Here is a 13,979-nt window from a genome sequence, read left to right as displayed (position 1 = left end):
CCCTTGCATCAATTATCCATGCATTGATGGTAAAAATTTGAAGATGTAGGTCAGAATCTATTCGCAACCACTTTTCATTGTCCACCATTGCCCTAGCTATTGACGGTTAAAAATTGGTGCCAATTGACGACATAAGCTAAAAGCTAGTGAAACCCTAAACCCTAGCCCAAGAAAGCCCTAGATTAGAGAGTGATCATTTAACACTAGCTCCCCATAAACTTGATATTAAAAGGCCCATCCTTCACATGGGATATAGATAAGGAACTTGATTATGATGAGAACAATGAAGAGAGCTGTTGAGGGGTATCTAGGCACCACACTTAGGACAAACATAGAGTATGACTGTGGTCTTAGTCAAAGGTCCTAGCACTAGTGGAGTAGTGGAGGAAGTTACAATAGTCATGGGTTGTGGGGCATCTTGGAGAGTGTGCACATGTAACTTTTGGGGGTATATTCTTGGGACTTGTATCTTTTTGGAGAGCTGACTCTTTCTTCCAGCAAGCAAGCAATGCAATGGTGCTTCCCCCTTCTCCTCCCTCTTCCATCTCTCAATGTTTTCTCTATGTTGTAGTAAGCTACAACACCTTGGCGATCCTTTTTTGGGTTGTGGTCTTCAAGATCACTTAGGAGTGGGCCTGGAGCATGGTTGAAAAGATAGAGAATTGTTGCTAAAGAGATGCAATGGTGCTTCCTGCTTCTCCTCCCTCTTCCATCTCTTAATGTTTTCTCTATGTTGTAGTAAGCTATAACACCTTGGCGATGTAGTCTTCAAGATCCCTTAGGAGTGGGCCTAGAGCATGGTTGAAAAGAGGGAGAATTGTTGCTAAAGAGATGATGTTGTGTTGCTACTTTGCAAGAAAGGACCTGTGTTGGTTCAAAGAAAGAATATGTTACAAGAAAGATTGAAGATGCTAAAGCTGCAAAGAAGTGTTGCCGCTCAAGAAAGAAAACAAGTCAACAGGACCTGATCATGGAAGGAGCAAGTTGAGTGTGAACTAGAGTTGTTGAAGAGAAGCCTGGTATGGTTGCTGTTGATTTTAAGTTGATGAAACATTTACGTTGCCAATTTCATTATGAAAGAAATGTCCATTTGGTGCTTAAGAAAGTATGAGCAAGAAGAAAGGCATGTATTTGGATGCACAAATGCAGTTTCATAGGCTTGGGAAGCAAGCCTTATGTGGAGAGAATGCCCTGAAGGCATCATTTGAAGCAACCCAAGGAGAAGTCATAGCCAAAGAAAGCACATGGCAAACTACACGACCTACGTGGAGAAAAAACTAAAGACCTCTTTATGAAGAGAGAGAGGAGCAAATGGTGGAAATGCCTATGGAATAGAGAGGGCTCAAAAGCACAAAGGATCAATGTCAAGCACAAGGGATCACAAGCTCCATCTGTGAGTTGGTGTTGTTGTGGAGCAAGATAATAGTAGCATCGGAGCAAGCAAGCATGGATGATCAAAGAATTCAACAATTTTAAGATGCCCGACAAGAAAATGCAGCAAAGAGAAAACGTCAAAACTCAAAAGAAGACGCATTGGAAGACATGTGCAAAAACTTAAAGAGCTTAGAGATGACTATAGGTTGAAGGAGCAGAATGACTATAATCCAAAGACACCTCGGAGCATGAAGCCAACAATATCGACCTGCATCTTGAAGAGCTGCTAGAAAATGGTAGCAAGAAGAAGCTTCTAAGGGATAAAATGGTGGAACAGTTGTAGCTAAGCAACGTACAATTGGTGCAGCAAGACACAAGACAATAAACAAGGCTGTAAGCTCCAATGCATTTCTGAGAACAATCGTCAAGAAGCTACGAGAGATTTGAAGCTGTGCAGAGCTAAAGACATTGTAATATATGTAAGCAACAGGGATTTGCTTGTGAAGAAGATAAGCCGTGTGTTGTTCTTGGGGGTAGGGTACCCATGTCCTCAAGCATCAGTAGTCTCATTCCATTTCATAGACTCATTACCCAAGGCAGCTTTTTGGCTCATACTAGTTGGTTCTCTATAACCAATGCTTGATTAAGAAATCAGGATTGCTCTACTTCTATTTCTTGGAGAAGTCTCTTGATAAATGAAACATCTCCCATGATCTTTTTGATGTATCCCAATCAGATTTCTCTTCAAGGACACAAACAACATCCATAACCAATAGAACAAGGGGTGGTGGATTCGCAAATGATTTGATCTTAGTGATGCCATTCTTGTTGAGCGAGTTCAAGCTTCTACAACAGCATTCAAAGCTAACATTACAATATCAAGAAAGTTCTTATGAAGATAATATAAAGCAGCATTCCGACTCTGTTTCAAAAAAAAAAAGGAGGTTCGACATTATTCCAATTGCAGTCTGCAAATTTTTAGATAGAATTCAGACTGCTTGAAAACTGAGACTACTATAGCAATTGTTCAAGGTTTTTCTCAACCTCAAAATTTTTTGATTTTTGGTGAAATGGGAAAGAAAAAGTGTAGTATTTGTTTGAGGAAAGACCATAAAACTTTTGCATGTTCATATTTGAATGAACCATGTCGGAAAGGAGACAAATGCAAATATTACTGCATGGTAGACCTACTTGAAGAACTTTACAGCATCATTAAGTCTTTGAAAAAGTCATCTTCATCCAAAAAATTGCAGCAAGCTAGAGATAAATTGTTAGCATTTTCTGATACATTGGAATATGTTTCTTATTACATTGAGGAGGGTAAACATAAATTTTGTTCTAGCTAAAAGAAGATAGCATTGTTGTATTCAGCTGTCAAGAAACTAGAGGACACATATGCCAGTGATGATGATAGTGAATGATGATATTAATGATGATTACTTTGTTTGCCAATACATTGGGCTAGCCATGGTGACGGATGAGAGTACCCAAGAGAACCCAGTGAGCCAAAAGAGCCAAGAAGAGGTCTCAGAGGTATCCACTTTCATATTGGATAGCTCCCTTGATTTGCTAGGTGATTATGATCACCATGATGATATGATTTGTGTAGTTATACTTTCAACTGATATGCATGTGTCTCATGATGAGGCAATATTATAGGTTTATCATGCTCATGAGGATGATGCTCATATTTCTCACATGGATATTAATGTTTATGATTCGGTTGATATGCTTTTATGTATTGATGTTCCATTGGATGATGTTTTACATGAGGATGAAGCCGATGATGCTATTTCTAAGGATATGGTCATTGTCTCTCAGGGAGATGACATGATGCTTGAAGATACATATTCCATGCATGATGAGATGCAGGTTGCTAGTTTTTTCCATGATATTGAGGGTCTCTACCATCGTTTGAGAAGCCATGATAGGCCTAATTTGTCTATTTGTATCATGCTACATATGGATGGATGTTCAGCATCATGCTTATGCATGATATGGCATGATGGGATAGCATGGCTTTTCCTATGCTATTGGCATGCAAACATGATATATTTATGGATCTATGTGTTTGTATCTTTTAATGAGGGTGTTATCATGCCTTCACCACCTGTGTTGATTAAAAACCTTCCTCATGCATGCCAATGCATGAGGAAGATGGAGCCTAAGTAGAGAAAATCAAATTCGTGTTTCGAAAAATGTGGGAAATTTGCACGAATGATTCAAAGGAAGAAAAAAATCAGGTAAAAAAGACGTGACATGTCACATTTTTTCCATAAATCAACACATCATCCATTCATATTTCTATGAATAGATTTTATTCGTACAAATAGGCATTTATACAAATAAATTATTCATATGAATAAACTTGTATTAAGATGATTATGTGGCTTTGTTCCTGTATATAAGCTCACAGTTTGCCAGTTTCTCTTATCTCACACTTGGTTCCCTAGCCAATCATAAGAGATCAAACAAGGAAAAGAAAGAAGAAAGGTCCTTCAAGGTTGCGAAAGAAATCTAGAAGGTATGAAATAAGATGGACTTTGTTTGTGGGAGCTTTAGGATCTCTATTTGAGTTCCTAAGATCTCTTATGAGAATTGTGGTTTTGGTCTTTGTGTCTTTGCTTGTGGGAGTTCTAGGTTCTCTTTGTTGAGTGCTTTTGATCTCTTGTGAGAAATGTGCTTTTGGTGTTTTGGTGTCTATGAAATTTGTTTGTGGGAGTTCTAGGATCTCCTTATTGAGTTCCTTAGATCTCTTGTGAGAAATATGATTTTATTTTGTGTTTGTCTCTATGATGTTAAAGTGAATTTGTTTCTTTGTGTCTTAGTTTAATAGAACACCTAGAGTCTCATTCTCACACTTTCTTTGAATGAATATTTAATATTCTTTCAATAAAATGTGACAACTTGGGCTGTGCATATTTATTTCTAGCATTTCCAGATCGAAGAAACAAGGTGTTTCTTATGAACTCGGATGGACAAAGCCTTTATACTTGCCAAAGAGAGAGTGGGTCGCCTTGCATGGTGTCGTCATCCACTGGACCAATGGCGAAAATACCCAACCCCTCCCTTCACAGCATCTCTCTTTGTGCCTACAAGATAGCTTGACCCTTGGCATGATTTAGCTGGTCTACTAAATCATCCTCTTGAGGCACAAAAGCGGCTTTTGTACCCTCATGAAGTGAAGGATCCTATACTTGGGGAGGATCCTGTGGGAGAACGTTCTCTACATTCTCTCCCTCCATGCCCATACTTAACCTAAAAAATGACAATAAGATAGAATTATTTTATAACTCTAAACAATATTAAACAATTAAATTCAACATGGATACTTATTGCATCATTCACTTATACAAACAATATTTAAACATTTATTATCACATCATTCACTTATACAAACAATATTTTTAATTATTGTATCATTTATCATCTCATTTTAAATATACAAACTTGAATGATGGAGTGGAGACTTGGATGATATACAAAAATAACAATGTTACAAGTATTCATATTTAGAAATTCATATTACAAATTGTCCAAGAAAGAATCAGTCATTTGCTAGTCTAAGTTGGTTTGGACTGCGCTGTATGCCACATCTAGGAGCAATATCAAAAACCCCACAAAAATCAGTGGTGCTTGGATGTCTGTTTGGTTGTGCTAATTTTCCTTGAAACACAAATCGTCATAGATGCCCAATTAGAGCTTCTACGGGTCTAGTATTGGTCGATGGTGCACAAATGTCTATGATCTTCAAGATGTGATGAGACATAGTATACACATCTTGTGCAACATTGAAAGTTGGGGGATTGGTGCACAGGCACTCTGGAGCAACATGGCAAACTCTTGCAATGGAACTCTGCATAGTGTTGGGGATGTCATTGGGTAATGCTGGATAGTGCTTGCTAGTGCTTGTCAGTGTCACGAGAGGAAGGCATGGATCTATGGAGTGTTGAGGATTCCTTAGAAGGTGTAGAGTTTTTTGTGCCAGACCTTTCTTGGAAGTTGCCATGGGGACAGAGAGGCATGGTAGTGGTCCTATACTCTTGCAAAGACCAAGGTTTTGGATTACACATGCTACGTGAATGCAGAGATGTACTCAGTGCCATAAAAGCTATGGTTATTGGGTGTGATCCACCATGCGCACAAGAGGGAGGCACAGCCACATATCAGCCAAAGAATAAACTTGAAGCAATTATTGTGGATTCCCTAGAAATCTCACCAAAGAGTAAATTAGAAGCAAGTGATCAAGATTCCCCACGAGGCACACTTGCAGTTGTGGAAAGGAGACTTGATTATATCATGAATGTTGATGAAATTTAGAAGCAGAGTGTGGCAGCACTTGCTTCTCTCAAAAAGATATTCACATTGTAGCCCCTGAAGTGCTAGTTCTAGATATGAATGGTTTACTTTTGCAAAGGTACAGGCAAATTCAAGGCATGAAGGAGAATGTTGATTTCAATGCAGTTGCACTAAAATACAAGGTTCACCATGTAAAAAAGCAATTCTACATGAGCCATGCCTTCACTTACATCATTTAGCCTGATGCAGAGTGGTTTTCTTATTCTTGCTATAGCGAGTTTATTCTATGCTTATGGTCATCTTGCATGAAAAATAGCTCACACAACAACTGTCTAAAGAACAACATCGGAATGCTAGTAATAGCATGCGTACAAGAACTATCTGACTGTTAGAGAAGCGATCATTGAAGACTCAATCGCTTGGAAAACTGAATTGCCAATCCTTGCGGCTAACCTACCCTTGGACACCCCTTAGAGTCAATGTTGCTAACCCACATGGTTATGCAATAACACATGGAACTCACGGTGGACTGTGCGAACCACACAATGCACATCCCCTGAGTAGAAGTCAGATGCCACATAGTGCATGTGCATCAGTGCAACAATCATTTTGGGCATAGCCTCGGTAGAGAACTAGGTGTAGAAAGTTAATCCTAATCCTTCACTCAGTACACATGAATCAAAAAGCATCTCATTTCCAAATCCATTCAGAGAGTGCAAACTCATGTGATGCCAAAAACCAAATATGCAAATCCCTAAGAGAATATGTTGCTCTAATACCAATTGTCAAAATCAAGCTATTGATTTGTATGAACTTTCAAAACTGCTTAAATTGATAGTATCTCCCAAAACATTAACTCACAACAATCATTGTTCTCAAATGCAATATGAACAAAGATCTCACACAAGAATACAGAGTTATGCATTAAAAGAAACAACTTGTATAGCAAGTAGGAGGGATGAAATCCAAAGACATGGATTGCCTCACCACCATTACTATGGATTTTTGTCTTACAAGAGGTTTGAAAGACTCAACTTATGGACCCTAATAGATTGATCATGGCAGTGACTAAGGCAGCAACAAATCTATATATGCACATGGAGATGAAGATTTCTGTTCTATCAAGATGTGAGTCAACTATCTCATCAATCTAAATGCCTATTTGAACATCCTTTGTTGTCATCACGTGCTTGTGCAATAGCACACAACACTCCGGTTAATGTTTATCTTCCCTGTCCAAAAGCATCCCGCAATCCGAGCACTTTCAATCTTTGCTTTCCAAAAGCATCCCGCACTCCAGGTGCTTTTTATTCTGTGAGGCCACCCAATAACCATCACCGCATCGCTACCCTTAATCCGAACTAGAAATACACTGAATAGGGACATCAATAACTCCCACCTTGCTCAGTACCACATCATTGCTTTCAAGGCACTCCTTTCGCAATTGCATCATCGGTTCTGCTCTACTCAAACTAGCAGCAACAGTCTCCAGTTGCCTCTTCTACAACCAAAGCTTCAGCCTGCGATCCTACTCCATATTCATCAGCCACTGCAAAGGATGTGGCTTGGCAATCCACCACTTGCTGTTTAGGCCACTGCTCAGTGGGCAATACTTCCTCAATCCACACACCCAATGGCAACTGCTATTGCCAGCGCTTTTGTTGTGTAGCTGGCCCGTTGAATTACCATAGGCTCATAGGAAGGAGGATCAGGTAATCTAGGAAAGGAAGTGTGATTATTATAAAACTTCTCCAAAAGCTGATTCACTTCTTTTCACCAAAGAGGACAAGGAGGCAATGACAGACTGAAATAATGGGCACACATTTCTAACCACAAACATAAGGAATGCCTTTGTTGCTTCAGCACCTCCACCCTTTTTCTAGAATGAGCAACCACGTCCACAATGTCGTCAGCCAACTCTTTGTACTTTGCATGCCAATCCTCCCCAGCCAATATAGACTCTGTGAACGACCACTCCTTTACCCTTATCTGCACTACCAGTACCACCTATGAAATTACTAGAACCCATCGGCCGTCTGCACTTGTGGACCACTTTGCGGTCCCGAACCAGTGCACTAGCACTCGCATCCCCATTCGTTCTGGGTCAACGTTGTTATGAAACTAGCTTTCGACATGTTTGCGAAACTACAGTTGCATGCCAGCGTGCCACTTGTCTGTCCCATTCCACACATACATCCCCTTGAAGGGCCTCTAGGAGCGCACCCATCTACTCCATATTGGCATTGACATTACTCAAAAAAGCTCGTAAGTACTCAGCCAATGCATCAGTAGTACATCGGTGCAACAATTCCTCCTAAATGGTAGAAACATACTCCAAATGCAACTACTGAGTGGCCTCTGAGTATGCTTTTGTCACTTGCACCTGTGCTTCAAGGACCGCCACCCTGCCCTCTAGTTGTTGTAACCGTGCCTACTGACTCTGCAAGGACTCATTCTCAATCTGCAACTGAGTGATCTCTGATTCCAAACTTGTCACCCTTGATGAATCACCCCCCGCACCATATTGTGTTGCAAGATGAGCGAGCAACTGCAAACAAAACTACACTTGCACATTAAGAAACCACTACAGGATCAGAGATCACCGCCGATTCCTTTGGTGGAGACACCTGCACTGCCTCAGACACCGCCACCACCGTTGAAGAGGTCACTGTAGTGGTCATTGTTGTTGAATGCTGAAGCTGCTCCAACCACCTTTGAGTGAGTGACCCTCCTACCAGCAAAGTACCTCTAGGAACACCCGGCATAGTGGTTGTGAGAGCTACGATCACTGTCACCCTCTCAGCCATGACTGGTGGTGCAAGTCCGGGCATAACACTGATCTGAGTTGATGCAACTCTACTGGAGAACACACTCCCCATTCCACTTGCATTAGGAGTCAAGGGTGCAAGAGAAGAAACCACCCCTTGAGTGATATGAGGCCCTTGTCTTCTCTGCTTCTTGGGCACTCTAATAGCACAACCCCCAACCTCCTCATGGAAAGGTCCTTTAAGCTCAAGAGCAAGAACCAAAGCCGTCTTCTATCAAGGCACCGTAAACTAAAGATAAGGTGAAACAAGATCTCCAGAATTTGACCAATCTTCGAGTTCACCACCTGCTTCTTCTCAACTACTATCGCCACCCTTTGAGCCTTTGCATGGATGCGCTCCTTTAGAACATCGGCCCATGGCACTACCCACTGCTCAGCCACCACGATCATCCCTCAAGTCCAAGGAGTGATTTTATAAGTTTTAGCCTGCAAAAACACAGACTCCAAAATCCACTTATGAAGATCCCGCACTTGAGCATCCTCGCACGCACTAAGCTTGTAGTCTCCTCTGGCAGGAGTTCCAACTTAGCTCCCACCATCGCCTCCGCTAAACATGTCGACTGCATGAACACTCCATCCATTGGCAAAAAAAGTCGCTGATAAATCAATTGAACTGTCAGCTCTCGATGTTTACCCAGAAATTCCACAGTAGTACCTGATGCCAGCTACTGGCAAAGTGCCAATGCTATTGGATGAATATTCACCCTTTGCCGATCAATGCTACTGAAGCTCCAAAGGCATAGTGGTTGAAGACGAGCATCAATAGATTGAGAATCAATGTAGACCAGTGGAAGTAAAGGGAGAAATTGTGCATGATCCATCCCCATAGCGATGCGAAGTAGAAGGAAGGAAAGAGCACTAAAGGCATATGAAAGCTGAAAGGTGAAGGAGCTCAAGAGGACTGCAAGTGCGATGAGGAAAAACAAGCAAGCAACTGGTACATGCAAACAAATGCTCAAGAATTGCAATCCAAATACCCCGCCTTGATGATAGGTAGTTGCATGGCAGCTGTGATAGGACCTCGCAGAAGACTGTTGTCATCATGCCTCAAACCCATCTGCCATATGTTCTCATGCGATTGATCTGCTGCCTCCACCTCAACCCACGAAATTTGTGTCTCATTAGATATTGAAAATGGGAACTAAAGACTCCTGTCATGATGGTATGGATGCAACCAAAGACCATTAACTGGATGTGGAAGTATGTGCCCTTGCAAATCTGCAAGATATAATGATGTTGATCCGTAATCATGAACCAAAATGGACTAGACCAGCGCAATTTCAACTTCACTGGCATCCGCCTAAGGCAAGTGTTGAACAGAAAAACCAATTTCCCTCGCTCAAAAAAAATTTCTTCGAGGCCAAATCCACCCTTCACTTCTGCCTTGCTTGAACCTCCACAGTCAGATAGTAGCTCTCCAGCCACATATTATCCAACTGATCCAAAACATCCAATAGGAACACCATAGACTCCTGCGGAAGGAGCCTCTCCTCCACCGCAATCTGCAGACTCGAAAAAATATACTCGATTGGTGTAATTGCTTCCAGCCCAAATGCCAATTTGAAAGGAGTCAATCCTGTGGCCACCTTGAATGATGTGTAGTAAGCCCATAGCGCCATTAGCAGCTTATCATCCCAATCCATGTGGTGCTCATTTACCAACAGCGAAATAATCCGCTTGAAAGTATGATTTGTAGACTTAGCCAATCCATTAGCCTACGGATAGTAGGGGGAAGACTTCTTGTGAATCACCATATAGAAAGAATTCATCTGCTTGATCACTTTGCATTGACAAAGTGAGTCCCCCTGTCGCTAATGATTTCAATTGGGCAACCAAACCGAGTGAACACATCATGGTATAAGCATTTTTGCATCCAAATTTGCAGTATTATCCTGCAAAGCCCAAGCTTCTACCCACTTGGTACAGAAGTCAATAGCAATCAGAGTGTAACAGTTCCTTGTATGGGAAACTACGGGCTTGAATGGACCATGTAGTCTAGACCCCACTTCTGAAATGGCTTTAGAGGCAATATGTGGTTACGATCATGATCTGTGGGTTGGCCCAATTGTTGGCAGAGATCTCAACTCTTTGCAAACCATCTGGCATCCTTCTGCATGGTTAGCCACCATAAGCCTACTTGCAAAATTTTCTTTATGGTTATTTATCCCACAAAATGACCACCCGAAACCCTGCAACGGGCTTCCATCAGCATTGCCTCCTGCTCATGAGGTTGAACACACCGCAGTAGCGCCTCCATCAAATGTCGCTGGTACAACTGACCCAAGACTACTTCAAAGGACCGGATCTGCAATGCCAATCGTTTCCTTTGTTCTCTATTCATGTACTTGGGCAGGATGCTGGTAGATAGGAACGAGAGCATCTCATTAGACCATGACCATGGGCCTTCCGAAATGACTTCGACCTCCACCTCGATCGGATCCACTCGAAAAATGGCTGCTAGCTTCGCATCAAGAAACTCGTCCTCCCCTCCCATTGGTAGCTCTCTAGACTCCAATCGAGATAAGTAATTTGCTATCGCATGCTACGAGCCCGACCGATGAATCACATCAAAATCATATTCCTGTAGTAGCAACACCCATCGTGCCAATCGACTCGTAAGACTTTGTTGTTTTACAAAATACAACAATGCGGAATAATCAACATGGAATACAAAAAGTCGGCCCAACAAATAATGCTAGAATTTTTTGACGGAATAGATCATGCCCAATCCTTCTCTCTCCATGACAGAGTAATTATTTTTGGCTATTGAGAACCATCAGCTTGCGTAGTAGATTGGGCAATACCATTTATTTGCATCTTCCTGCATTAGGACACTCCCAATAGCTCTATCTGAAGCATCCACAAATACATGAAAATTCTTCTCCCAATTTGGAGACATCAGCATCAGTGCTCTGGAAAGCTAGATCTTGAGTTGCTGGTATGCCTGGTCATACTTTGCGGTCCACACAAATGCCTTCGGTTCCACATGAGCAAGTGCATTCAAGGGAATTGCCATGTGAGCCAGGAACGCAGATGTCTGCCATGCCATGAATTTGATCCAAAAAGTGCAAGCACTCCTTAGGTGTCGTTGGAGCTAGTGCTTGCATGATTACTACCACTTTATCTGGATCCACTAGCAATAGCTTCTGCCGAAATCACATGCCCTAGGATTCAACCGCTTCGGACGACAAATGCACATTTCATAGAATTCAGGCTGAAGGAGACCTCCCTGCATCATTGGAAGCTTTTCTGAAAATGCTCCAGGTGCTCGGTGAATGCTCTGAACACATTGAGATCATCCTGGAAAATCTGCATGAAATCTGTCAAGTAAGAGCTAAAAATCTCCTGCATTGCTCGCTGAAAAGTCGAGGGAGCATTCTGCAATCCAAACCACATGATTGTATAGACATAGGCCCCCCATGATGTGATGAACACTATTTTGGGTTGGTCTTCCGGATCCATTCTGATTTGATTGTACCTGCTATACCCATCCAAGGAGTATACCTCATTGTATGGCAAAGGAAATGGATCAGGTACAGTGGCTGCATTTAGCTTGTGGTAATCGACACAAATCCACAATTTTTTATTCTTCTTTGGCACAATGACAATCGGGGAAATCCACTACAGGTTCTCGATCGATGTGATGAATCCCACCTGCAGTAAGTGCTCAAGCTCTTCTCGCACTTGCTTGGCCACATGTGGCTTCATGAGATAATGATGTATCTTTGTCGGAGTCACATTTGGTTTGAGGTTCACCCGATGTTGGTAGGATTTTGGATCTAGACCTTTCATATCTACATTATCCCATGCAAACACATCAGAAAAGTCCCTCAAGAGGGCTATTAGCTCACTATGGAATTCAACCGTCAACAATGTGCTAATTTTGACTGGTTTAAATGCCCCATCCTCCCCTAGATATATCGTATCCAGAGAATCCTCTTGCACTCACGTGACTCGGCTCATGCATTCCTCAAACTCTCTCTCTTGCTACAAGAGATCCCGTAGATCCATATCTGCTATTGCTTGTTGAGGTTCAGTCACCTCCTCAAGAACTATGCTAGTGGCTAAACCTGCCATATGATTTTGATGCATGTAACTTTCCATAATACCCTCCACATTGATGGTGAATATTGGGACTAAATTTGGATTTGCTTTGAGAAAGGATTCTTCCTCATCATCCTCCAATCCATCTGCCATGTTCACCGTCTCAGCCAACGCGGGTTGCACTACATTCGCCAAAGGTGCCACCACTCCTGCTATGACCCACATTTTCTTCTTGCCTCTCCACATAGAGATGATGTTATGCTCCCAATTTTGCTTGACCTTGGCTTGCCGCAACCAGGGCCTACCCAAAAAGATGCTATACTTTGGGGTCACGGCTTCCATGTTGAGCACCACGAATGAGACCACGAATGAGATGCCTACCACCTCTAAAACAATGGCCCTTAAGATTATGAGTGGTCGAGCTGGGCATTGATCAACCATGCAGACTAAGAATGGTGTCAGTTCCCAGGACATCCATCCTAGTTCTTGGCAGGTCTTTAATGTGATGATGTTGACCCCTGAACCTCCATCTACCAGCACCTGAGCAAAAGTGTGCCCTTGTGCTTTTGGGGATATCACTAGAATTCTCAATGTCCATCAAAGGGACTAGCGAAACTAGAGCGGAATTAGCTTGGCATAGATCCACCTCTTCTGGTTCGGACTCCATGTGTAGGGAGTGAAACAATTGCCGGTGGAATCCAAGAACCAAGTTGAGCAATCTTCCCAATGAGATCTGGATCGGTGCCTCCAGACTGCATTCCAACCCTGGCTCCCTTTGCGGAGATTTTGCCTGCTTCTTGGCTTGGTTTGCTACTAACAACGGAGTCGCTTTGACCGCTTTTGGGCCATTCCCTCTAGTAAGTGGAGTTTGAACTTGTCTTGTGCCTCGAACTCCGGTTGGACAACCGGTTCCACAAACTGCACCTTTCGTGCCCCGATGGGCACCTTCGTGGACTCTGTCAGTTGCATCAATGGTGGCTCCTCCGTCACCAACTTGAGAACTTGGAATCGTACATGCTCTTGTGTCAACCAATCCAATAGCTCGTCACCTTCCTTGGGAGTCAACAGCCCCCGTAGCTTGGTACCAGCACGGGTGATTATGCTAATCTCCGGGCACACCAACGGATCATCATCAATAATGTGTACCATTGAAGTGTTGGGCATTTTCCCTATCATCTTTTGCCACTCCGCTTGTTGCCAATCCCATTCCTGAGCATCAAGGCATTCGTTTCGCCAATGGCGTTTGCCCAAGTAGAATAGGTAGGTTTTCGGTCGATTTTGACCACGACCTCCACCTGCGTGTCCACGACCACCACTGCCCCTGCCTTGTTGGAACGACTGTTGTGGTTGGAACGACTGTTGTGGTTGAAACAATTGGTGTGGTTGCTCTTCTTGTACAAAAGATGCACCCGACTCCTGTCGTTGACCAATCGCT

Source organism: Dipteris shenzhenensis, chromosome 27 (genome assembly GCF_047967505.1).
Source record: "Dipteris shenzhenensis isolate YYH24624 ecotype China chromosome 27, Dip_SZ_1.0, whole genome shotgun sequence".
Taxonomy (NCBI): Eukaryota; Viridiplantae; Streptophyta; class Polypodiopsida; order Gleicheniales; family Dipteridaceae; genus Dipteris; species Dipteris shenzhenensis.
This window is presented reverse-complemented; position numbering follows the sequence as displayed.